Consider the following 25,823-nt stretch of genomic DNA (forward strand, 5'->3'; position numbering starts at 1 on the left):
TAGGTAAAAAAAAAAAGAAGCACTCGTATACTAAAAGAGCAGCATGTTGCTGCATTTATCGAATATGGCCTTCGATGCACGTTTATGGGGAGTCGACTCGACTACGACTTGTACGTTGTTAAACTATTAATTACGCACGCGAATCTATATCTACTATGCGAAAGAGATCAAATGAGCAGCGAGTTCTTATTATGTACAGAGAGGGGGGAAAAGTTCACTTTTCTGTCTCTTTCTGATACACTTTGGCAAATACGTAGTACGTACAGATACCTGTGCTTGGCTCGTGATTAGAATCTGAGTACCATATTGGCTATCTCCTCTCTCAGTCTCATTCTCGATATAAGAGACCGAGCACCTGCCATATGACGTGACTTTTTCCATTGCACATTTGCCCCTCGTTCGCCACGTCAAGTGTAAAGAAACTCGACTATTAAAATTTCAAATCGTGATGTCTGGCTGGATCGTGTTTTGGTTTAAAACACCGAGTTATGGAGAGGACTACTATACATACACGTATTAGACAGAGCAACTCGAGCATTTGGATAAACCAGCGTATTTTGCTGACTTTTTCACGGACAATTTGCCTCTCTCGGCGAAGGTTGTCTCGCTATAAGGTAATCGTTGACTTCTGCAAAGAGCACAGTTGACGTAGTGTTGACAGATCTATTGTGCCAACAGTACAAATTGCTGCCCTCGTGTATAAATAATGCTGGGCATATTGTCGTCGACAAATGATCCAGCCACTGTCGATGATTTACCTATACGCGGTTAGGTAATAAGTTGTGTGTTTATTAGAACCGTACCTGCGTTTATTTAATTGAATACACAAATACAGAAATATACAAGAGGAAGAGGAAAAGTGAATAGAAAGAAAATAAAAGCTTTATGATTATGATTGTTATCGTAGGCTAATAACGATTCGTTTTTGCTGGCATTAATCCATCGTGTCTAAGGTTGCAGGTTCCCAGGAAGTTATCTACGGTCGGTGTTGGCGAATATTTTCAACGTGTACATAAAATGTCGAACTTACAGGACCTCGCAATACGTGAACGTGTACTCTATGGCGATTTTTTTAACGCGCCAAGTTTTATAGCTTTATTTTATATCGATGTGTATGTCTATGTAGAATATATTTACATCTATCTCTGTACGTGACGTATAAATTTGGCAAAATGCATTATTCCCTCCTTTTCTCTTTCTCCATGTATGTTTAATCGCGTCTAAATGCGGGATTAGTAGTGGTACCTACCTATATTATAAGCAGCTGGCTTCTAAGATTTATTAAAGGTTAATTTTTTTCGAACCGGAAAACAAACGAGATTGATAACTATAATTAATTACTTGCGTGTATGTAGGTAGGTAATGTAAGTATAAATATACATGGAAGTGAGGTATCGCAGCCGAAATTTGTCTCCTTTGGGGCGTTTTATTATGTAATAAAATTAATGACGAAGGTAATTTTCAACTAATTGTTCAAGTATTAGGCACGTACTTATGTTTATTTGTAAAGAAGATATTATTCTCATAGGCAGCGCTGCACAATATGAATGGTTATGTTTTAATTTAAAATGTTGCCTATTAAGTATTTATTGTGATATTTTAGTCATATCGTTGAGGTAGCGGAAGTGTGCCCGTTTGAATGCTTGATTTGAACTTTGAAGCATATTCCAACTGATGGGTACTTGACAAGGGATCATCTAGAGTTGGTCGTTTCGTTTCAAATTTTGAAGAAACCTGTCCGAATGCATCAGAATATCCCATCCCATCACCAGTTTGGAGAATAAACATGGATAAATTTAGCCATAAAACTGTTTCGGAATTTTTCATCCGAAAAAATAAATTTAAACACTTCGAAAAATACTAAGACAGATTTTATCAATTTTAATCGCACTATTTCACTCTAAAGAAATCACACGATGAAACAAACAATACAATTTTGCAACTTGCAAGAGGCACAAAACCGAATATGAATTTCCATAAGCGATAAAAGTTTCCGCAAACCGAATTCTATTATTAAGAGGGATAAAATTGATAAAACGTTTTTGCTACAATCAGCATTATTTTTGTTAAACGGTTTATCGCACAAAACAATCAAACGAGACAAAGCAAAAAATGAAAAACATTGATAAAAATAGCATGTAAACATCTCGTTTGCTAAATTACTTATCATAATATTCGTACCAAGTTAAGTATAGAAGAAATATTTCACGCAAACTTCATCGATAATTATTTTACGTTTACGTATAAGAAGGGAGTTATTTCAACAATTTTTAGCGGAAAAATACGTACATACTTAAGAAGGAGCGTATTTTGATTAAAACGTAGTAATTTTTTCATTTCTTCGATCATCATTCATTACGATATTATCGAGACGAATATTTCGCGAGTACAGATAAAATACAAAATGTAAACAGTGTGTAAAATTCAACATTCAGCCATTTAAAACTACTACCCCAAATTTTAAAGAAATAAAAATCTTAAGAATTCGGCTCCACCGCTCCACGGAGAAAAACAGCATATCCTTGAAATTGAAGAAGCTATATTGAGGAAGTGAATTTTTCAGGTGTTCAAGAAATTTAAAAAAAAAACAAACAAACAGAAAAAATTATGATAATATTTTCGTGGTTGAAAATTCAAATCGAACTGCCACGAAAAGTCTCTCCCCCTCCCAACCAAATTTAGACGCACGCTACTCTTGCAGTACGAATTCGAAAACATCGAAAAAAAATTTCCAAGAGTGTTCAACGTTCACTCACCATTGAATGGATTATTCATCGAAAATATTATTATGCTTCTTAATCCAGTAATATTTGCGTAAAAATTGATATGAAATACAAACTGACCTGAAACAGACAAAAAAAAAAACACAAAACCATTAATCTAAATGAAATTTACACAGTTTCATTACATTTATAATTTATTTTTTTCGAAAATCCTTTAATTTTTGCAATTAATGTATCCGACCTGACCTAGCCCTCTCTCCTCCTTTTTCAAAAATCGTTGGAGAAATTTCAAATAGAGAATCTGCGTTTGTTCTGTATCGAAATTTCGATACAGAACAACTGTTTTACACTCGTCTGCGGTTTGTTGTTGCATTGCCGACGCGATTAGCGATCTGTATGTTTTCACAATCATTGTTAGAAGTGATAGTAAAAAAATGTAAGTAACCAAAAAGCTCGAAAACGAATGAAAGAACCCTCAAGAAATATTCAAGAGAAAATCATAAATAAATCTGAGAAAAAAGAAAGAAAAGTTTCCGAAAAAAAACAATGTACACGTTTTGTCAAGGGTTCTCAGACATTTTTTAGAATTAAATTGAAAGTTCGCAAGTTTCGTGATTTTTGGGATCTGGCCTTTTTAATTTTTTAATGATAAGGTAGCTTGGTAAAAATGTGAAAGATTTCAGAAATCATTGGAACCTGAAAATATGTTGAGTTTTTTCTGAGGCATTCTCCTTTCGATAACAACCCTTATTATAAAATCTCGAAAAATGTAGAGAAAAATCGGACCTTTTTTCTTTTTTGAGGCATTTTGTCCAATCGTTGAATTTTATAGCATTTTTTCATCAGTGAAGTTTGATGTAAGAAACGTTGAACTGAAAAAACTAAATGACTCCAAAACCTGAGTTACTGCATAAATTACTCCTCCCTCTCCCTTCAGGAAAATGGTTCAAATTTTCACCAGATATGTAAATGCTGAACAATATTTTCGTTTGTGCAGCAATTTTCAGAAATTCCCCAAAAATTTCGTTTTTGGGGCATATTTTCCTTTCTGTAGAGCCAAATCAGTTCATTTTCTCAATCAAAATGCAACTTGAGGAAAAAAACATTTTTTCTGATTTTTTTTTACATTCATTTTTGCACCTCCCTTCCTCAAAGTTACAGGTACGGATGATTTCTGACAAAAAGAAACGTCGAAAAAAAAATCATCACAATGCTAATTTGCTTCCAAAAACATCCTTTATAACAAATCGTTTTTCGTTATGAAAATTTACATTGTGATTCTCATGACTTTTTCTAGGCCATTTTCATTGTTCTGTAGGTGAAAATCTGTCAAGTGGAATATACAATTGGATAAAGTTTCAATAGAGAATCGTTCAAAAAAATTGAACTTTCTCAAAATAGATATCTCAATTAGACTCTAGAGGTGGGCAATCATATGTCCCACATTTTTTTTCTCTTCATTTTTCTTCGAGTTTCAGAGTGTCTAACAGTCATGAAAGTCATGAATTTCGGTATAGGTGGTCATGAAAATCATGAAAAGTCATGAAAAAGTCACGAATTTCGCTGGCTCGAAACACTTGAAAATTTTTTAAAAATCCCATAAAATGAAAAAAATCAAAAAATAGAATTTGTTCAAAAAATTAGAAAAATAAAGAACTGAAATACCTATGCCTACAAATAAAAAAATTCCTCGAAGTTCCAAGTTATTCAATTTTTTTCATTTTTTTGGAGAGGAGGGGTATTTTTATGCGGTAAAAATGTGAAAAATAGGTCACCAAAATGTCATGATTTTCTGTCAGGAAGTTTTGTTAGACACCCCGAGTTTGTATTTTTATTCCAAAAAATTGATTTGTGTAATGAAAACATTGGGGAAAAAAATTCAAATTTTTGACAACAAACGATCGATTCAAGTTGAATACGTCAAATATCTAAAAAAAAGTCTCCAATAAAAAATGAATCAAATTTCACTGATAGAAATTAAGAACGTCTATGCTCTATACAATTTTATTTCACTTCATTTTATTGTAAGACTTTGATTTTTTCTCTTAAACTGAGTAATTTTTTGTAAGTACATATTAAACACTCACCACAAAAAATCTTATTTTTAAAAAAAACTGAACCTTATGAAGAAAAAAAATTAAAGAGCAGAGACTTCTTTACTGTTTCACAAGGATTTTTTTATGGTAAATTCTTCAATTTTTCAACTACTTTTTGATGTACATATTTCGCAAATTTCGAAACTTCCTCGACTTTCTTGACCTTCTCAACTATCTGATGAACGTTTGATGGGGCACCCGTGTACCTACAATCACACCTAAACCCAAGTTTGGAAAACAAATATTTACCGACAAAAGCACCGCCATCCAAACCGAATCATTATCACACCAAAATATTAGGCGGCGATTACACAAATACCTCTAATTAACATAATCAATTGGCTCGGCGCGGCGCGCCGACGACGACATAATAATCAACAAACTACACACAAACACTCGATAGAGTATAAATATCTACTATTAAACCATAAATGTACATTGAAATTGGCACCACGATTTGTGCGACGAAGATGCCGAGTTGCCGACGATGCTGTAGTGGCTGCCACGATATAGTGGTAACTTTCACGGCTCGGGCTCGCGTAATTCTTGTTGTATAATTAAAACATTCCTACGGTTTAATTAACATCGACTACATAGAGGCAGCACACGTTCGGCATATAACAAAAAACATTTTAGTACATATTTCACCTTTTCCCCCACACTTCTTCGCCATTATCGTTTATAGCTCGCGTCATAGACTCGAAAATATTTCAAACATATCCGAGTAGAATTCGCGCGGTTTCGTAATCGCGTCTCTTCGTCGCTTGTTTCATCGGGCCAACATCGTGTAAAACCTTTTGATTTATAGCGTTTTCAGCTTTCAGCCACACGAACCCACCGCGGTGTGTGTGACGATACGACGCGATGTGGTGAAAAAATTTTCGAATATTTTCGCACACTTTGGACGAGAAACGAGAAAAAAAAATAGAGAAAAATCCTACGTCGCGTCGTCGCGTCAAACCAGTTTCCTTCTCTAGTCTCAGAACAATTTCCTTTTTAAGCGATGAACTGGCGATAATACATAACAATTTCGTAAATACGAGTAGAATTAACACATTAAGAGCTTCTCCGGCGTTAACCAGAATAAAAACGTTAAAGACGACCAATCAAGGGTATAAATAATCTTCATCTTGCTTTATACATACTAAATTGCACACGAGACAAACTGGTCCGGGTCCTTTATTCGAATCCCCTAATGCTATGTCAGATTTGTCGCAATTCTCGAGGAATTTCCTGCCATGCCCTATCAAAATCTTCTTTCTTTCGCGAGCAAGTTGAGGCGTTCAGCTAAGAAATCCTTTCATCGCACTTGACCTAAAAATTTAGGCACTTCTACGTATATCTACGTCTCGCTTTGTTTTAATCATTCGATTACTCGTGCTGCTTCTCACAATCAACCTCTCCAGCCTCCAACTGATGATTCCTATACACACATTCATGCATACTTAACCGCGAAAAAGGAACTCGTGTCACATAATTAATACCAACGTCCTACAAGTAAGATGAGGAAAAAAAATTCCTCATCGCAGCATCGATTGACACACACACCTGCGTCATTCTTTGGAATCCGGTTGCATTAGCTGTCGGTCGCGTGCCATTCCATCGTATATTTAAAACAACAACAACAGTCGACAGCAACAAAACAGCAGCAGAAATAACTACCGTTGCTTTTAAAACAATTGATTATCGTCCAACAACATCGCACACAATGCCATATCGTTGTCGGGTGTCAATTCGCATATTATCATACCACCATTAGCATAAATCTTCCAGTAACCGTATATCCTGTTTGCTGTTCATGGCTGCTGTATTTTCTAGCCACAGATCTGTGTATCTGTATAACAATACGTCTTGGAAATCACACGGTAAAAGTGCCACAGCGGTGAGCTTTCCTCCTGTAGAGACGTATTACTTAGATATCATCCAATAACTGACCTGCTTCCGAACTGGCGAAACAATTATTTTAATGCTATTTTTAGTCAGTAGTAGCGATAAACGGTTTTCCCATTTCTATTTTAATCCTATAATGACCGAGTAACACGATCACCGCGATTAAGAGTAATACCGAACCGATGCACACAGAAGGACAAAATCATTGTACAGTCTGGTGGTACTCTACCGCAAAATAGTCCATTCTGAATCGAATTACTCGAGGAAAAAAAGACTAAGCAAAACTATGGTAATTTTCTCTTGTATCTTCAATCTTCATCCCACACAACATCAGCAAAGCAAATTTCCGCATGATACGGTGATTTATAAAGAAAGAAAAAACGTCATTTTCGTTGTTGCTGCTGCTGTACAGAATGTCGCTCGATTAATGATTGTAATTAAACGCGTGATGGTTTCATTTTTTTTTCATTCGGTTAAACGTAAGGTATTTTTCTTCTTCCATTTGTTCTTCTGACCCTGATGCGGATTAAACGTTTCGACAATATGATGAAACAACAACAAACACGAAAAGTCATTACTTTTTCGTAAGGATAATTCGCCTAATCATTGTCATTTCGAGCTATACATACTATTTCAACGGAGATATTCGAACTGGAAAAATACCTAAGACGATTTCCAGTTTGCTCCAGGAGTCCAGGCTTCCTAGAATTTGAGCTGTATAAGCATGAGAAAAACGGCCGTGAAATTTCTCGATGCGCTTATGGTTTCTGGGAATCTGTTCTGTAGCAATTGGAGTCCTGAAACTCGATTTTCTCCAGCTCTGAAGTAGCCTTCATGGATTCCAATGAGAGGGAGTTGGCGTGGTTGAAAGGATACTGAATAAATATCCAATGTTGATATGAATCAGTCACGAACTTATAAAAAGTTGAAATTATCCTTCCCTCACAAAAAGTCTGAATCATCAATTTCAAAATATTCCATTTTTAAAACAGAATAAAATGTAGCTATATTTTTTCATATTTTGACCATAAATGCATATTTTAGCATGTTTTTACCTTATTTAGCGCATATTTCAGCATTGAAGCAATTTTCACAATTTTCCCCTATTTTTGGGAATATTTTCAAAAATTTTCAATATTTGACTTTTTTCATAATTTTTTTAACACAAATTTTTTTGATTGAAAAAAGTCAACACTGCATAAATTTTATATAATTCTTTCTCACAAAAGTTCAAATTCTTTATCCTTACAAAATTATCTCCTTGAAATTATCATTTCATCAGATTATCAAGGTTACCAATGGATTCATTTTGTTTTCCCCTCTAAAACGATTGTAGGAAATTCTGGGAATATTTCTGAATATTTCGACTTCTTAGGGAATTTTTTTGCATGTTTCCATCAAAATAAGATAAGAGCATAAAGTATGCGCATATTTTCAGTTTTTTAGGGAATATATTCTTCGTCCCTAATTATCACTGCACCTATTCAATGAGTTTTTATTGAAAATCTGAATTATATTGCTTAAAAGTTTAATTTGGTTTAAAATGAATTCAAAACAACTTCTAGTCATTAGAAAACTGTAATCAAAGCAGAAACCTATATAAAGTTGCATTCGTTTAAAATTTTCAGTGTTTGGGTGTACAAAATCACCGAAACAAATATTCCTTTCTTTTCTACAAAACTGTACACTGGAAAAGCATAATACATATTACAATCATGAAAAATTACGCAGAACTGGCCAAATTTCAGGAAACTTCATCAAAACTCATTGTCAGCAAAATTTACATAAAACGCCATCAGAAGACGTTAAAAATAACATACGAGTAAAAATACTTTCAAAATTTTTAAATTATAAAAAATTACGAAAAACTGATAAAATTTTAGCAAGTGTCGACGAAACGTAATGAAAACTACACAAAACAGTGTTATAGTTACAGCAAGTTGAAAAAAAAACAGTATTTATTTTAAATCATTCAAAATTCCAAAAAAATTAAAAAAATTTGTCAGTGTTTGTAGGTACAAATTAACAAAAACTTTATCAAAATTTGTCAAGAATTATTGAAATTTGTCAACATTTATCTTTAATGTACCATACTTCATTAAAATTTGTCCAATTTTGTCAAACTTCAAACTTGTCAAAATTTATCAATCAAAGCCTGTCATTCTGTCAAAACTTGTAATCTCAAAATTAGTAAAAATTTATCAAAATTTACCAACTTGTGTTAAGATTTATCAAAATTGTCAACGTTTTCCAAAGTCAACATTTATCAAAATTTATCAAAACTCATCTCAATTTGTCAAAATTCATCAAAATGTTCCAAAATTGACCAAAACGTCATTTTTGTCAAATATTGTCAAAGTTTAGAAAAAATTAATAAAATCAATATTATAATTTCTCAAAAATGTGCATAGAATATCGTGGAAACACGTTTGAAAACATACATTCAAAAAAAAAAATAAAAAAACATCGTAGAAAGCATCCTTCTAAAATAAACAAAATAGCAATAAAATTTGGCCACATTTGCCGAAATATTGCATAAAATATTGTTGGGAATATTCCTATAAATAGACCTCAAAATATGACAGAAACAAAAAATTGAAAAACGCATAAATGCTCTAAAATATTGAATTGCTTTGAAAAGTGTGATCCCCGAAAAAATACTTTTAAAAAGCAAAAAACCCGCCAAGATAGAAAAAAAAACTACAAAACTTGGTCTTTGAAAAAAAAACTGGTAGGTAAATGTACCGTACCTAGGTACCTCAACAAAAAAAAAAAAAAAAAAAAAAAAAAAAAACAGGAATCTTCTGCTGAAAAAATAATGTGATATCACACTACCGCCAAGCAATCATTGTTTAAAAATCAATTTTTTCTGTCTGTGCTTTGAAAAGTTTTAGGCGTATCAGTTTCAAAGATGTACTTTACAAAATCATATCAAAGTAAAAAGTGCTTGAAAATCATTGTAGGATAGAAACACTCAAATCCATCAGGAATTGAAAATGAATTTGAAAACCGGGCCGAAAAGTTCCCGCCAAGCTTGGCCCGGTTTTCAAATTCATTTTCAATTCCTGATGGATTTGAGTGTTTCTATCCTACAATGATTTTCAAGCACTTTTTACTTTGATATGATTTTGTAAAGTACATCTTTGAAACTGATACGCCTAAAACTTTTCAAAGCACAGACAGAAAAAATTGATTTTTAAACAATGATTGCTTGGCGGTAGTGTGATATCACATTATTTTTTCAGCAGAAGATTCCTGTTTTTTTTTTTTTTTTTTTTTTTTTTTTTTTTGTTGAGGTACCTAGGTACGGTACATTTACCTACCAGTTTTTTTTTCAAAGACCAAGTTTTGTAGTTTTTTTTTCTATCTTGGCGGGTTTTTTGCTTTTTAAAAGTATTTTTTCGGGGATATCAGTCGTTTTTTTCTTTTTGTTAAAGTATGTCTTTCTATCATTTTTTTTTCAAAGATCAACTTTTGCAGTTTTTTTTTTCTAGCTTGGCGGGTTTTTTGCTTTTTAAAAGTATTTTTTCGGGGGATATCAGTCGTTTTTTTTAAAAATTGTATTTGCTTACCAATTTTTATTCAAAGATCAACTTTTACAGTAAATTTTTTTAGCTTGATAGGCTTTTTGCTTCTTAGAAGTATATTTTTACTTTTTAGAAGGATATCAGTTGTTTTTTTTTTCTAAATGAATAAGTAGGCATAAAAAATTTAAAAAGTAACAATAATTTTTGCATGTATCTGTCATCTGTACACTAGTGAATGGTACTTCTAATCAGTGATGAAAAATTGAAACTGAAATGAAGAAATTGAAACTGAAAGACACAATAGTCACAATACAAAAACTGAAAAAAGCAAAACTAAAACTGTAACCTGAAAACTGAAATACAAAAGTTTTGCCATCACTGCTTGTAATTGTCACATGGTTCGCAATTGGCATATTATGATGCCAGTAGTATAGGTACTTACCTGAAACAAAAAAGAACAAATTTTGCTTTAGTTTTTCAATTAATATAGCTTCAGTAAATAATTTGAAAGTACATATTGCTAACAGTAACTATCTAGTGTTTATCGTAAATACCTAGGTAGATAATACATATGTATGATAATTATTTGAAGTCAGTTTGACCACTTCAATATTGATTTGTAATCGCGACATAATATAGATAAATAGAAATATTAAACTTGAGACAAATGAAGAAATTTATGAAAGCTGTGGTCAGGGACGAAGCGAAGGGGGGTCTAAGGAGGGTAGCCTGCCCCCCTCCCCGTGTTCCGTGAAAGTTGGGGAAAAGTTGGGAAATTGTGAGAAATTGCAAGAAAGTTGGGAAAATACAAAAATTCCGACAAAAGTATTTTAGTTTTGGAGTTTTCAAATATTAAAATTTTTTACAGTCATCAAAGTTAAAAACTTTCCCAACTTTTGAAGCCAGAGCAGTTTCTAAATCTATGATTTTTTCAACTGAAATTCACATTTTTTCGAAAATTTTTGCCCGAGCCTTTTCACGTCAACATTATAACTGTTTTGCGTCTTAAAATTACACATTTTGAAAATCTTTTACCCTCGCTCCGCTCGGGCCAAATTGTTTTTTTTTTTTCACTCTTGCAAATTTCAAGAAACTATCAATAAATTTCTTAAAAAGTTGAGATCAGAAAAACCGAATTTCTTCATTAAATTTGATATTGTTCTACTTTTTGAATAACAATTTTTCCAAAGCTTTTGGCCTCGTTTCGCTCGGCCCAATTTGATTCTCTTCTACTAAAGTTAGATACAATTTCAAGAAATGTGTTATCGAATTTGAAAAATATTGAGACCAGAAAAACTCGATTCTTTTATTAAAATTGATGTTCTACTTTTCCATTTCAAGTCACATATTTTCCAAAACTTTTGCCATTGCTTCACTCGGATCAATTTAGTTCTTTTTTTCACTCTAAGAATTTCACAAAACCACTGATAAAATTAAAAGAAAGTTGTGATCAGAAAAACCAAATTCTTACATTTTAATTGATGTTGTTCTACTTTGCGAATTACAAACTTTTAAAAGCTTTCGGCCTCGCTTCGCTCGGCCCAAATTGATTCTCATCTACGAGGTCACAATATTTTAAAAAATCTATGATTGAATTTGAAAAATGTTGAAATTAGAAAAACCAAATCTATATATTAAAATTATGACCGGATTTTTGTAATACTGAGATCTCAGGAACGGCTGAACCGATTTTGATCAACGAAGTCTCAAAAAAAAGCTTGTGACCCGTAGATGTGCAGGTTTTTATCAAAAGTTCAAAAAGTTGCACCATAAAGCTCAAAAAAGCTCAATAATTGATTTTAGCCTATACGTAGCGCATTTAACGTATACAGAGAAGTACGTATATTATACCTTGAAAGAGCATCAAAAGAAGTCTAATGTCAAAGAAAAAAGTTTTTAAAAAAGTTGCGCCTTAAAGCTCAAAAAAAGCTCAATAATTGAATTTAGCCTATACGAAGCGCATTTAATGTATACAGAGAAGTGCGAATATTATACCTTGAAAGAGCATCAAAAGAAGTCTAATGTCGAAGAAAGAAGTTTACAAAAAAGTTGCACCTTAAAGCTCAAAAAAGCTCAATAATTGATTTTAGCCTATATTTAGCGTATTTGATGTATGTAGAGAAGTATGTATATTATACCTTGAAAGAGCATCGAAAGAAGTCGAATTTTGAAGAAAAGTGTTTACAAAAAAAGCTGCGCTGTAAAAAGCTCAAAAAAAGCTGAATTATGACCGGATTCTTTTGACTCTAAGATCTCAGCAACGGCTGAACCGATTTTGCTCGACGATGTCTTAAAAAAAATCTTTTGACCCGTAGATGTGCAGGTTTTAATTAAAAGTTCAAAAAGTTGCGCTGTAAAGCTCAAAAAAGCTCAATAATTGATTTTAGCCTATATGTAGTGCATTCAATGTATACACAGTAGTACGTATATTATACCTTGAAAGAGCATCAAAAGAAGTCAAATGTTTAAGAAAAAAGTTCACAAAAAAGTTGTGCCTTAAGCTCAAAAAAGCTCAATAATTGATGTTAACTCTATACTCAAAGCCTTCAACGTATATAAAGAAGTACGTACTATATTATATACTTTGAAAGAGCATCATAAAAAGACAAATCTTGAAGAAAAAAAGTTTCAAAAAGTTCCAGGTCAAAGCTAAGTGAAAGCTTGAAAGTTTTGAATTATGACGCTGATTCTTTTGTCTGTGAGATCTTAGCAACTGCTGAATCAATTTTGATAAATGACATATCGATAAAGGCTTTGAAGTGTAGTTGTGCACTGTGCAGGTTTATGTTGAAACTTCAAACAGTTACACTATAAGCTCAAAAAAGCTCAATAATCGATTATGCTATATTTGGTGGGTACACAAAAGTACCTACATTGTACCTCAAAAAGTCTCCGAGGAAAAAAACTTATGACAAAAAAAACGTTCAAAAGTTGAAAGTTGTGGTCATGCAGTATTTGATCTTATTTGATGTGTAAAAAAATATACAGATTGTACCTTGAAAGAGCACAGTGAAAAAACCATTCTAGACTGTAATCAGCTTTTAAATATTGTCGGCAAAAGTTCAGCGAAAGTTTAAAAATTCATTATGAGTCGGTTTTTTGTCTCAGCAAGATCTCTGCAATAGCTGAACCGATTTTGATAAACAGCCGCTTGATAGAAAATTTTTGAATAGTACATAGATATGCAGGTTTATGTTGAAAGTTCAACAATTTTCACCATGAGCTGAAAAAAGCTTGAAAACCATTTACTAAATTTTGAAATGTGAAACGAAGTTACGACAAAAAGTTGATTTCTCTCTATATTAAAAAATCAAAACCCGTCAAACAACTTCTGGATGAGAGCGAACGACTCGGAAGTCGGAGTTGTGTTAGTAAGGCGTTTACAAGACGTTTACAAGACGCTGTATGTTTGTGGTAGTGAGAGTCGAAATACACCGAAAATGTCCGAGTGGTGGAATTGCAATGTGACGTGTATTAACATAGTACTGTGTTTGTAGTGGTGAGCCTTGGCGCAGCACAAGCCGCGTGAAACAATTGGGTGTTGAAGTAAGGAACAGGAGAAAGGAGAACGGACAGTGTAGGTGATGAAAGAAGGTAGAGGGACAAGGACAAGGAGAGCGGGAAAGCAGTACATATATTGAAAGAACTGGTCTGGTTCAAGTACAGGAGAGAAGGATAGATGAAGCGAGGATGCGGATATCACTAGATCGCCGAAGTACGTCCTGCTATTTGATATGGTTGCGAATTTTCGTAGTTCCCGCGTTATAACGAATTCGTTCTGCGGTGCCACCGTGGGCAAGAATCCATCGACGCTCAAAAACTGTTATGTGACTTCAATCATCCTGAGGAATCGGTTAGATTTAGTTTTGAGATTTTAAACTTTCAGGATTTTATTAAATTCAACTGTAGATCGTTATTATGACTGGTTGATTTTTTTGTGAGTTGAAGGAGCCAATTGCTTCGCAAAACTCGAAATTTACGGATTTTGAAAGAATCATGGGCTTAATAGATGTTTAGACCCTAAAATTTTCTACAAAATTAGGTATGTTTGAAAGTGCAATAGAAAACAAGATTTTAAAGCTCAAGTACAAAAAAATATGAAATATCAATTTTTTCCAGAAGTTTTCTTCTATCACGCAGATGATATTTAAACCCACCCTACTTTGTACAGAACTTTACTTCGCAATGCTATATATTTAATTTCATCTTACATAGATTTTGCTTTAGTTGTTGAAAGAAAAAAACTACGCTTCTTTACGGTCACATGGCAACCATTTAAATGAGGGGGGTTTTCTGAAAAATACATAAAGGCTATAGGCGCCTAAGAGGGGTGTAATGGTCCCCGAAAACGTTCGAGTTGATATTAGCATGGAAGGTGGGTACCATTGAGAAACTTCCGCGTGGAAAGTTTCAGATCCACACCCCTTCCCCTTTTTGGCGAACCCCACTTTTCTGAAACTTCAATAACATGTTTCTCAGCCCCATTTCAACAGATTTTGAAAATTTTTCAGTACGTCATGTATATCTTTATAAGGTTTCCCCACAAAAATTTTCAACCCCCTCCCATCATTATTTAATCCTCGAGATGGCGTTTTTTTCATTTTTTATGCATATCAAGAATCAAGATTGCGAGGTACAGTTTTAGAAACGCGTTTTTTGGATGTAATTTTGACCCCCAAACGTCATGTACTTTTTTCGACATTTTTTCAATGGTGCGGCGTGCTGAAAAGTTGGAAAAATGAGTCTTAGTGGGGGGGGGGGTGAAATGGGAATTTTGGCAAATATAAATATCAATGAGTAGGGTGTCATTTTCTTATGATTCGGTACCGCTGGGCACGAATATGACGTCAGATTTTGTTTTACACTCACACAGCCCCTCCGGAGCCCTAAGCCCCCCTCAATTTTTAATATTTGAAAAATAAACTTACTTTGATTTCATCATCACTTGACAGACAATTTTTAGAAATTCATATTTTTAAAAAAAAAATGATAAGAAAAAAAAGAATAAATGGGAAGTACAAAAATTGTTATTTAAAATATGAAAAAACAAATCATTTCCTCTTAAAAATAGGTACTTCAATATTTTTCAGAAGGGAGTGTCTCAAATTTTGTTTCATGATTAAAAAAATAGAAGAAGTTAGTAGACTACAAAGTGTCAAACAAACAGGATGTCATGTAAAAAAGAGGAAAACAGCAGAACTTTCTGGAGTGAAGGACAACTTTTTCAAATATTTTAAACGTTGGGAATCAAATGAAACCAAAATTCATCACTTTTCAGTCTTTACCGAGAAATTGTTATGGAATAAAATTAAAAACGGCTCAAATCATTTCATTTTCTGACTTCGAGGAGGTGAGTTGAGTTGATAGCGTTTTTATCAGTTTATTCATTAATAGCGACCTCTGGCGTGTATTTTGATATGTCACATGCTTTTTTCTTCACGCATACTTCGCGAATTTGCTCGGTGAGCATATGCTCATAACATCACTAAGGCTGATGGCTTCCCAGGGGCTATGTGAGTGTAGCAGAAAATCTGACGTCATTTTCGTGCTCAGCGGTATCGAATCATAAGAAAACGAGACTAAAATCATTAAAGTAAGTTTATTTTTAAAAATATTAAAAATTGAGGGGGGCTTAGGGCTCCGGAGGGGCTGTGTGAGTGTAAAACAAAATCTGACGTCATATTCGTGCCCAGCGGTACCGAATCATAAGAAAACGACACCCTACTCATTGATATTTGTGACGCGACCAGCAATACCATACCATATGTCGGCAAAAATTTTTTTCGTTTTATTGTGGTTTCTGGTAGTGTTTTTCTTCCTCTTTTCAATGGTGCAAACAGATTTTCAAAATATTAAAATTTGACAAATTTGCAAAATTTCAAAGTTGCGTATTTTTTGAAATTCGAAAACCAAAATTCTGAGAAAAACGTTTTTGAAAGTTTGGGTTATTTTTGTAACATTTTTAAAAACCAGTGAACAGTATTTTTTTTTTTTTTGACATTTTTTTATGAAAAGCACTTTTGTAAAACCGGTTTTTCACCACTAAAACGACGTGTTTGAGATCGGTGGGTACACCCATTCCAAAGTATAGGCTTCATAGTATATGAATAGACAAAAAATTTTTTTTTGATATTTTCTGACTTTTTCCATGAAAACGCGATTATCTCAAAAAAAAGTTTTCCGACTTATGGTATGGTATCGCTGGTCGCGTCACATTTATATTTGCCAAAATTCCCATTTCACCCCCCCCCCACTAAGACACATTTTTCCAACTTTTCAGCACGCCGCACCATTGAAAAAATGTCGAAAAAAGTACATGACGTTTGGGGGTCAAAATTACATCCAAAAAACGCGTTTCTAAAACTGTACCTCGCAATCTTGATTCTTGATATGCATAAAAAATGAAAAAAACGCCATCTCGAGGATTAAATAATGATGGGAGGGGGTTGAAAATTTTTGTGGGGAAACCTTATAAAGATATACATGACGTACTGAAAAATTTTCAAAATCTGTTGAAATGGGGCTGAGAAACGTGTTATTTAAAAAAAATACAATTTAAACGAAATTTTGAGTGAGAACATAGGTGTTTGAGGTAAGGAAAATAATCTACGTAAAATTCTCTACGAGATGGAGTAGCTTAAAAAGTTATCCATGCGATAGAAAAAAAGTTATAAAAACTAAAATTTGTAAAACTCTTGGAAAAAATAGTTTTTTGTATTTAAAATAAGTACCTACATATCTACCTACAAATTTACTCGAAATGTTGAATAAGGACATACGTGTTTTGGGTATGGAAGACGATCAAGGTTAAGTTCTGTACAAGATAGAGTAAGTTAGAAAGTTATCAGTGCAATAGAAAACAAGATTTTAAAGCTCAAGTACCAAAAAATATGAAATATCAATTTTTTCCAGAAGTTTTCTTCTATCACGCAGATAGGAATGGTTGACGGGCCATGAGGGGGGTTTAGGGGGCGGAGCCCCCCAAGCGAAGTTCCGAGGGCGCAGCCCGAGGAACGAGCCGGGGGTTGGGCCGCGAAGCGGCCAGGGGGCGGAGCCCCCTAGTTATAATAAAAAAACATTCAGGGTGCATCGTCAACATTACCTCATGTCATGAACTTTAAAGCTTTCACTGAACTTTTACCATAAACGTTTGAGAGTTTTTTTCTGTTGAAAATTGTTTTTCAACTTAGATCTTTCAGGGTACCTACAACATAAGTATTTTTGTCTGCCCATCAAATGTTTTTTCAGCTTACTACACAATTTTTTGTACTTTCAACGTAAGCTTGCACATCTACACTTCAAAGCCTTTTTACTGAGAGGTTGTTATTTTAGGTCAAATACCACATGTCAAGAAGTTTTGAGCTTTCGCTTAGCTTTTTTTCAGAAATTTTCAAAAGTTGATGGTAAAAGTTAAGCAAAACCTCAAAATTTCTTGACATGAGATATTTGACCAGATCAAGTCATATACATATGCAAGGTTGAAAGTTTTCACCAATTCATGCAGAGGGTGCAGCAGATTGAGTCATTTGAGTCGAGACTTTTATAATCTTAGCAAACAGAAAAAGAACTACTGAAATTTTTGGTAATTTCTGATAAAAAATGATTTTTTTAAAACTAAAAAACAAAACATTTTTGTAAATTTAAAAGAAACTAGATTGTTGATTTGGTAAAAAAAAAAGAAACTCAATTTTAGCAAAAAGTAGCAAGTTTGGTAGTTATCGACAAAAAAATTATGTAGTTTAAGTACATTTTTTGCAATTATTTTTGTTGCTTTTATTAGGTAAAACTATAGGGTTAAACACGATTTTTTTAAAATATATTTTTGGTAAGAGTTTGCAATGTTGCCAAAAAGTTATCATTTTTTTAGACTTTTTAAGAAATGAAACCAGGACTTTTTGCCAATTGTTGGAAAGAGTGATAATACTTTTTCGCAACTTTTATTGAAAAACTGGACATTATTTTGATTTTTGATGAGAGTGATTGAGTGTTTTTAGAATACATTTGGGGAGAAAGCGACGCTTTGGGGTAAATTTTGGACTTTTTGCGGTGATAAAAGTTGAAATTAAGTACCTATTGGAATTTTTTGCAATAAAACAATATTTTTTTCTGTTAATTTTCAAAAAAGCCTCATCAAGAATTACAATGTTAGCCAAGAGCGGAACTTTTTGAGAATAAGATATAAACAAAGAAAGACCCTTTCAAAACTTTTCAATAATTATGAATTGCGAAAAAAGGAGAACTTTTTAGTAATTATCAATTAACAGTTTCTGGCAAAACAGGTAGATTTTTGAACAATTTTTTTAGAAAAAAGGTAGGCCGCAGATTTTTTACAAATTTCATCAAAAGCAAAATTTTTTATCAATTTTTGCCAAAAAGCAAAATTTTGATCTGTACTTAAGGGGATATTCTCAATACATGGTAGTATATCTGTCCGCCTGCCAAAAATTTCAAACACATAATTCAGAGCCATTTGTGCATGGAATAGCTTCAAATTGGGTATAATACGTTTTTCAAAACATTTTGAACAATCCTGTGCATGCATTTGTCGATACGTTGAGTAGTTTTCGAAAAAATACAATTTAATGAAATGTTGGACTTTTTGAAAAAAAAATCCAACGTTTCTTAAAACTGTATTTATTGAAAAACTATTCAACATATTGACAAATGCATGCACAAGATTGTTCAAAATGTCTTGAAAAACATGTATTTCAAATTTGAGCCCATTCCATGCATCCGCGGCTCTAAATTATAACATTAAAGTTTGTCCCATAAGACCAATGTAAAATAAGGCATTTTGGTTATACTAGCTACTACTATGTATTGACAATATCCCCTTAATAGGAAAAAACATGGCTTTTTGACGATAATTGTCATAAAAATTATACCTTTTTGCATTTCTTTTTGAAAAAGCGAAGCTCATTTTTTTGAATTTTCCAATAACTAACAGTGAAAAAATCGTGATCATTCTACATATTAGCTAATGAATTTTTAAAATGTACATTTTAGGTTTTGAAGAATCGCGCAGTATGCGCGATTAACGGGTTGGCTAGTTCTTTCATTAAAATCGATGTTATTCTACTTTTCAAATCATAATTTTTCAAAAAATTTCGCTCTCGCTTCGCTCGGGTCATTCAAAATGCTGCTTTACTAAATTTAAAGAATATGAAAATAAAACAGAAAAATTCCAGAAATATTCACAATATTCAAAGTTTATAAAAAAATGAAAATTTTTCATTTCTTTTAGAACAGAACCACTAGCTTTTCAAAATTTTTCAATACCAGAGTGTTCAGCACATTAAAATTTTGATTATAGTCGGCAAAGTTACAATTTTTTGGCTACAAAATGTCGTGATACAATCCCCTCACTACTTGTAACTTGAATACCCTCTTTTTTCATCCAACTTGGGAATTTTTAGTCAAATAAGTTGGGAATTTTCAGTCAAATTGGTTGGAGAGAAAATTTTACCGCGATGTTACCGAACAGAAATTAAATTCTCTACACTTTTGGTTCTATTCATTTTCGTCGTAGGACGCTCGGTTCGCCCAGAAATTCGAATTGAAGAACTTTTTGTGAAAGCAAATTTTACGACTATAACTTCAATGACGAATATTATAACTGCGATGTTACCGAACAGAAATTAAATTCTCTACACTTTTGGTTCTATATTCATTTTCATCGTAGGACGCTCGGTTCACCCAGAAATTCGAATTGAAGAACTTTTTGTGAAAGCAAATTTTACGACTATAACTTCAATGACGAATATTATATAAAAATTAAGCTTCCTAGAAAAAAATTGACTGTAATGTTTCCGAAAGGAAATTCAATTCTCTACTACTTCGGTTCTGCGTAGTTTTTAGAAGCTTAGTTTTCATATTATTCGTCATTGAAGTTATAGTCGAGAAATTTGCTTTCACAAAAAGTTCTTCAATTCGAATTTCAGGGCGAACCGAGCGTCCTACGACGAAAATGAATAGAACCAAAAGTGTAGAGAATTCAATTTCCGTTCGGTAACATCGCGGTTGAATTTTCTCTAGGAAGTTTAGTTAATTCGTAGAAAAAATCTGATCGCTTTACAGGGAAAGTACATTTAATTCTCTACAATTTTGGTTCTATTCATTTTTTTCCTAGGATGCTTCGTTCGACCGGAAATTCGATTTAAAAGAAAAAAGAAATTTCAAAACTGCAAATGAAACCGAATAATAAAATTGCGTAAAAGCACAAGATAAAAATAGGAAATTGAAAAAAAAATGTGTATTAAAATTGAAACAATGCGCGTACAACGCTCAGCAATTACGTGTATTATGACTCGATCAACGATGAAGGTGCGTTATACTGAATTTAACTGTAACCTTAAACTTAAACCTAGAAGTTGAACAAAGGCAACTTTTATGTTAATATACATTAAGTTCAATATAAACCAGTCTTATTCTTAAGACAAATCAATACATCACAAATCTAGCTATTCTAACAGGATGCAAATTCGATCCTACGTAATAATACGCAGTTGGATATAAAGTACATTGATATTGATTGTGATGGACCATCGCAGCATTTTCTAGACTTTTCTTTCAGTTTACTTTGCTCTTCGGCTTTTTGTACCATGAGCCGAGTCAATTCTAAGAATAATTTTTCTATTCTATTTATCACGGTTTAGTTCTGCTGATACTGTTTTGCTATACTTTTGCTCCAACTTGTTTAGCGTATCTAGAACAAATAGAATTGAACACATTAGTCAAGTAAAAATGCAGCTAAACATGAACCTGAGATCTGAAGTGTACTTATACTGTTCAACTAATTCTAAAATTCTATCTTTTTCGAGTAATTTCATTGCCAACGATAACTATGCAGATATCTTGGGTCGTTTGTTTGTCTCTTTGGTGTCGATTCATCTAATAACGATATTCACGTTTCCATCTCATCACTAAAGCAGCTTGATGTTCCCTTCGCATACGTTTATATCCGGACATTTGCTGGTGCAAAATTAAGGGTAATAATATACTCGACAGATTATACCGACAAATCCACACACACACACACTAGATAAACACAAAATCTGAATCTGAAACATACCAATTTACGATGTGATTCGATAGAATTACACAGAATACATTCGCAAGGTCAACATATAAGGTATTTCTTGGCAATATTTTCAGGAGGATTACTTTTCAATTGATTGAAAAGAATCTTTCATTCGTAATCTTTGTCATCGTCACTTTCTTCGATCCATCACTTTCTTCGAGCACCAAAATTGTTCCTTGATTGAATCCTTGAATTTCGCCTGAAAATCAACAGATGATTAATTTCACTTTTTCAGACTCAAAAATGTTCATTCATCACTCACTTGATTCAGGGCAGCAAACCAGCAATCAAATCACAGGTTCGGAAGTTCGGAGAAAACATGGAATGGACATTTTCTTGATCTTGATTCTTGATCAACTCGATGTCGCCGGTGATATCACGATTCATGAAGGAATATTCTTATCACTACATTCTGTTCGTTGGGGGGGGGTCCCCCCCCACACCCCCCCCCCCCTTGGGCTTTGCTCAAACCGCTTTCTCCTCCTTGTTTACCGATGCCGGCCGCCGTAAATCAGTATAAAATATACCGCCAGAACTTTCCGTTGACAAGGCTACAGCCTCTTCAAATGAACGGATTTACTTGAAATTTTGTATAGTGGTAGTGTAAGTCATGTAGATGACCCTTTTTTACACTTCAACTGAAAATTTTCATTTTATTTCTTCTTTTCCACTACTTTCTCATTTCTGTCACTGAAAAATCATGAAGGTAATTTCCGTTGACAAGGCTACAGCTTCTCCTAATGAACCGATTTGCTTGAAATTTTGCACATTGATAGTGAATATGATGTAGATGACCCTTTTCTACGGTACTACGAAAAATTTTCATTTTGGAGGTGTTTTTGGGGGGAGAGAAATTTTCAAATTGAAAAAAAGGGGGTCAAAAATAATTTTTTTTCAAAACTGACGTTGTATTTAAAAATAACTCGTTAATTTACACCAATGTACGAAATTTGACTTAAATTGGTTCAGTAGTTTTTTGTTGACACGAAAATTTGTGATTTCAAAAATTACCCCAAAATGCTAACTTTGGGTACTTCAATCTACATCATTTTTTACCGTAGAAAGTTTGTCAGCATATCAAATTAAAGCTCTCGTTGATGCCAACAACATATCAAAAAATCAGAATCGTACGTTTTTTTATTCGCGAGAAATTGAACATCGAAAATACGCTTAGTTGTTCAGAGAATTAAGCAGTAAGTGGCCGGACTGTCATCACGTTTGTATTATTATTATGTTGTTGTTTTTTTTGTGTGTTTTTTTTTTCTATCTTGGCGGGGCAGTCCGACCGGACTGCTTGATAGGGCGCCTTGCCCAATTGACGGAATCAAAAAAAAGTTGAGCTTTCGAAAAAAAATCTTATCGGAAAATGAAAATTTTAAAAAAGCTCAAGTGTGACATTTCCGACAAAAAACACAAATAGTCGAATTGAGGAATTTTTTTCTAAAAAATAGATCAAAAACATTGGTCAAAAGCACTTTTTCAAAAAAATTTTAAAAAAATTTTCAATCTATTTTTTTTAATAATTTGTTTTTTGCAAGTATTTTACGCAACTTTTGCTGATTCAGGCCAAAGTCTAGTCGATCTAAATTTTGGGCAGTCAATCTTCATTCATTTGATTTTTAGCGAGCAACTTTTAAAAATTCAAGTCACGCCCATTTTTGATTAAAGCTTCCAGAAAATATTTTGGAATACCTTGGCTTTGGAAAAACTACCGTGAAAAGTTCAAAATGAAATGCTACGTTAATTGCAAACTTCAAGTTACCGTTTTTTCTGACTCTGTATTGATCGATTTGGATACCTAAGGTACACATTTTAAAAATCCATTCCTACGAGTATATCTGTTCAAGTACAGAATTTTTCAAATTGATAAGGAATTCAAAAAATTAAAAAACAAAATTCAGCTAATAATTTTTTGGGGGTGTTTTTGATTTTTCTGTACTCGTACCCGATTCAAAAACTGCCGGTTATAGAGACCTAAAATTACACCCAGACTCTCGCGGTTTTGCGATTCCATTCAACAACTTGATAAGTTTTTTCAACCCATCTGTGTGTTGAATGTGGAGCACGAGAGGAGAGGAAACCCATAAAAGAGAAAACCAGAACGAAGAATTGTTTCATTAATGGAAAATCAATCGCATTTATATTATCGGTACTAATTTCTGCAATATTAAGTACCCTTATGTTAACATAATCAATAATCATTCTGCAGATGAGCAAAAAAAAAAAATCGAAATAAAAAAAAGTGCTAAACGATCGATCAAATCTTTAAACGATATGAACAGGCTTGTAATAAATCAACGAGAACAAATCGAATGAATAATTCACGTCGTCATTCAGAAATTAAAACGACCATATAATCATTAAAAACTAGGTACTTGAAAAGTATTAATTAAAAAATAAACACAGAAAAAAAAGGAAGAAGAGGGGAAAAAATAGGTAGTCTGTGCATAAAACCAGAACCTCACGCATGCACCTGGACGCTTGTCAAGATCGCGCGGTAAATGGCTGTTGTTGTTGTTTGGATTTATGTACGTATGCTCGAGCATTACCATTAGGTAATTAAAGCTGGCAAAGTGTACCTTACCTACTTAAACGTCTTGTAAGCCATAAGCTTCGCGAACAATTCTTATCATCGTTAGTGGTCGAGAACAATATCGACAATGAGATAAATACAAACGTACGAGACTTGCACTGTTAATGAGAATTTGCTACGTGTATTCGACTCGTTGTTGAGTGACTGACTGGTTGGCTAGTTGTGCCATATAGGATGAAAAACTGGCAGGATGGAGGATGGAGGATGGAGGATGGAGGAGATACGCTGTATAAAAACAATGACGATCAAACCCGACGCAAGTACGAGTATTTCTGTTTGTTTGTGAAATGGAATTATGCTGACGCATGCAAAAATGTACGGTACCAATTGGCCAGGATTTCCCTGCAAAGCGCAGCAGATACATCGAATCAATGCAGCAATGCTACAAGCAGAGGAACCGTTCAACGCCGATGTGGTATGACTTGGCGGTATTTACTCTTCTGTTAGCATGTTGTGTTTCTTTTTTTTTTTTTTAATCAGCAATGGAAAAAAATCCAGCTAGGGCCCAGATTAGTCATCTATTAAAACGTATTCCGTTTAACGGTTATTACCGGTTGACTCTGTGTGCTCGTATTTAAATGATACGAGATTGCACGAGATGAACGGCAAAGACGATGAAACGGGATGAGGAGGAGGAGGACGCAGAATGAGAAAAATGTACAGCGAAACCTCATTAATACTGAGCGGCGATCTCGTGCCAGATATTTAACTTATAGAAAACATGTACATGTACCACAGAATCTGAGAGAGGTGAATTTAATCTTAACGTATATTATATCGCGTTATAAAGGTTAAGTTTGTTATTATATGTATAGGTAGAGGTACTCTTGGTATTGGATGCGGTATTTGCTCAATTCGCTCGTGTGTCGATGTCGGTCGACTCCTCGTATAATGTCGCACAGCCACGCGAATATGTTGTCGGATGCAGTTACGTGACATCTACGAGTACCTAGTCTCAGATGACAGCGTTTCTAGTACCGTTCGAAATCAACCAGATATACGCTCAATTCAAACATACATACTCGGTAATCCGGTCTTATAATTAAATGGATGGCAATAAATGGTCGTTTTTATATGAAAATTGTCAATGTAACTCGGTGTATACCTATGTAATGAGTTGACAAGGTAGCTATGGTTGATCTGAGCGACTATATCGCTACGAGTCTTGGGTCTATATGGTCGCCTTATACTGTTAAGAAGTCCTTCTCGATTCTTACTGCACCTGTCAGACGAGTTTATCTTGGAGTATAAATAGGTGTACGACTGCGTGGACGTGTGCCCTTTTTCTTCTTTCAATTGTATGCCCCTGCTACTTATGTATGCCAGCCAATGAATGCTGCACTTACGCATGTATTCGCTGACTGATTGAGAAATACTGCTGTATTAGACAGACAGACCCCCTGCTTATAATATTGAAAGGTCTGAGGAAATACCACGCTCAGGAGATGGTTTTCCACTCATCTAAAAATCAAAGAGGTTACGTAAGCTGTGTATTAAAGCTGATTGAAGCTGAATTGGTAATTTCGACCAATCAGAATTCAATATTTCAAAATTGATATACCTACATAAATAAATAATTCAAAACATGCGAAAAAATTTGTAAAATTCCATAATTTATTTAAAAATTGTCAAGTGACGAAAATTGGTAGATTATTAAGGAAAATTTCACACAATATTACGAAAATGAAAAAAAAAATACTTGAAATTATCAAAAATTAAAGAAATTATTTGAAAACTGAGAAAAATGCGATAAAATGGCAAAAATCAATCTTGAAAATTATTATTGGGAAATCATAAAAATTGGTACAGAGAAAGAAAAAAATTCATATAAAATGATGGAAAAAGTTGCTTAAAATTCACAATCAACTATAAACTCACATGAAAATAATTAAAAACAATTGAATCACCCCAGAA

At 33.5% G+C, this 25,823-nt stretch overlaps 1 protein-coding gene and 1 long non-coding RNA gene across 5 annotated transcripts in view; both read right to left on the reverse strand.

The window, feature by feature from the left end:
- Nucleotides 1-25,823, reverse strand: part of LOC135849155 (semaphorin-1A-like) — a 231,891-nt gene that overhangs the window by 103,635 nt on the left and 102,433 nt on the right. Inside the window, exon 2 of one of the 4 annotated variants that reach the window (XM_065369424.1) lies at nt 2,757-2,843. The exons of the other annotated variants lie outside the window; for them this stretch is intronic. The gene's annotated coding sequence lies outside the window, so the exon portion shown is untranslated. The remainder of the gene's footprint in view (nt 1-2,756; nt 2,844-25,823) is intronic. 4 annotated transcript variants of the gene reach the window in all.
- On the reverse strand, nt 20,474-21,749 carry LOC135849031 (uncharacterized). Its single transcript, XR_010559481.1, has 2 exons — nt 21,579-21,749; nt 20,474-21,515 (listed from the first exon to the last, which is right to left on the reverse strand). It is a non-coding gene; the product is annotated as an uncharacterized LOC135849031 (long non-coding RNA).

Source organism: Planococcus citri, chromosome 5 (assembly GCF_950023065.1).
Source record: "Planococcus citri chromosome 5, ihPlaCitr1.1, whole genome shotgun sequence".
In the NCBI taxonomy this organism is placed as follows: domain Eukaryota; kingdom Metazoa; phylum Arthropoda; class Insecta; order Hemiptera; family Pseudococcidae; genus Planococcus; species Planococcus citri.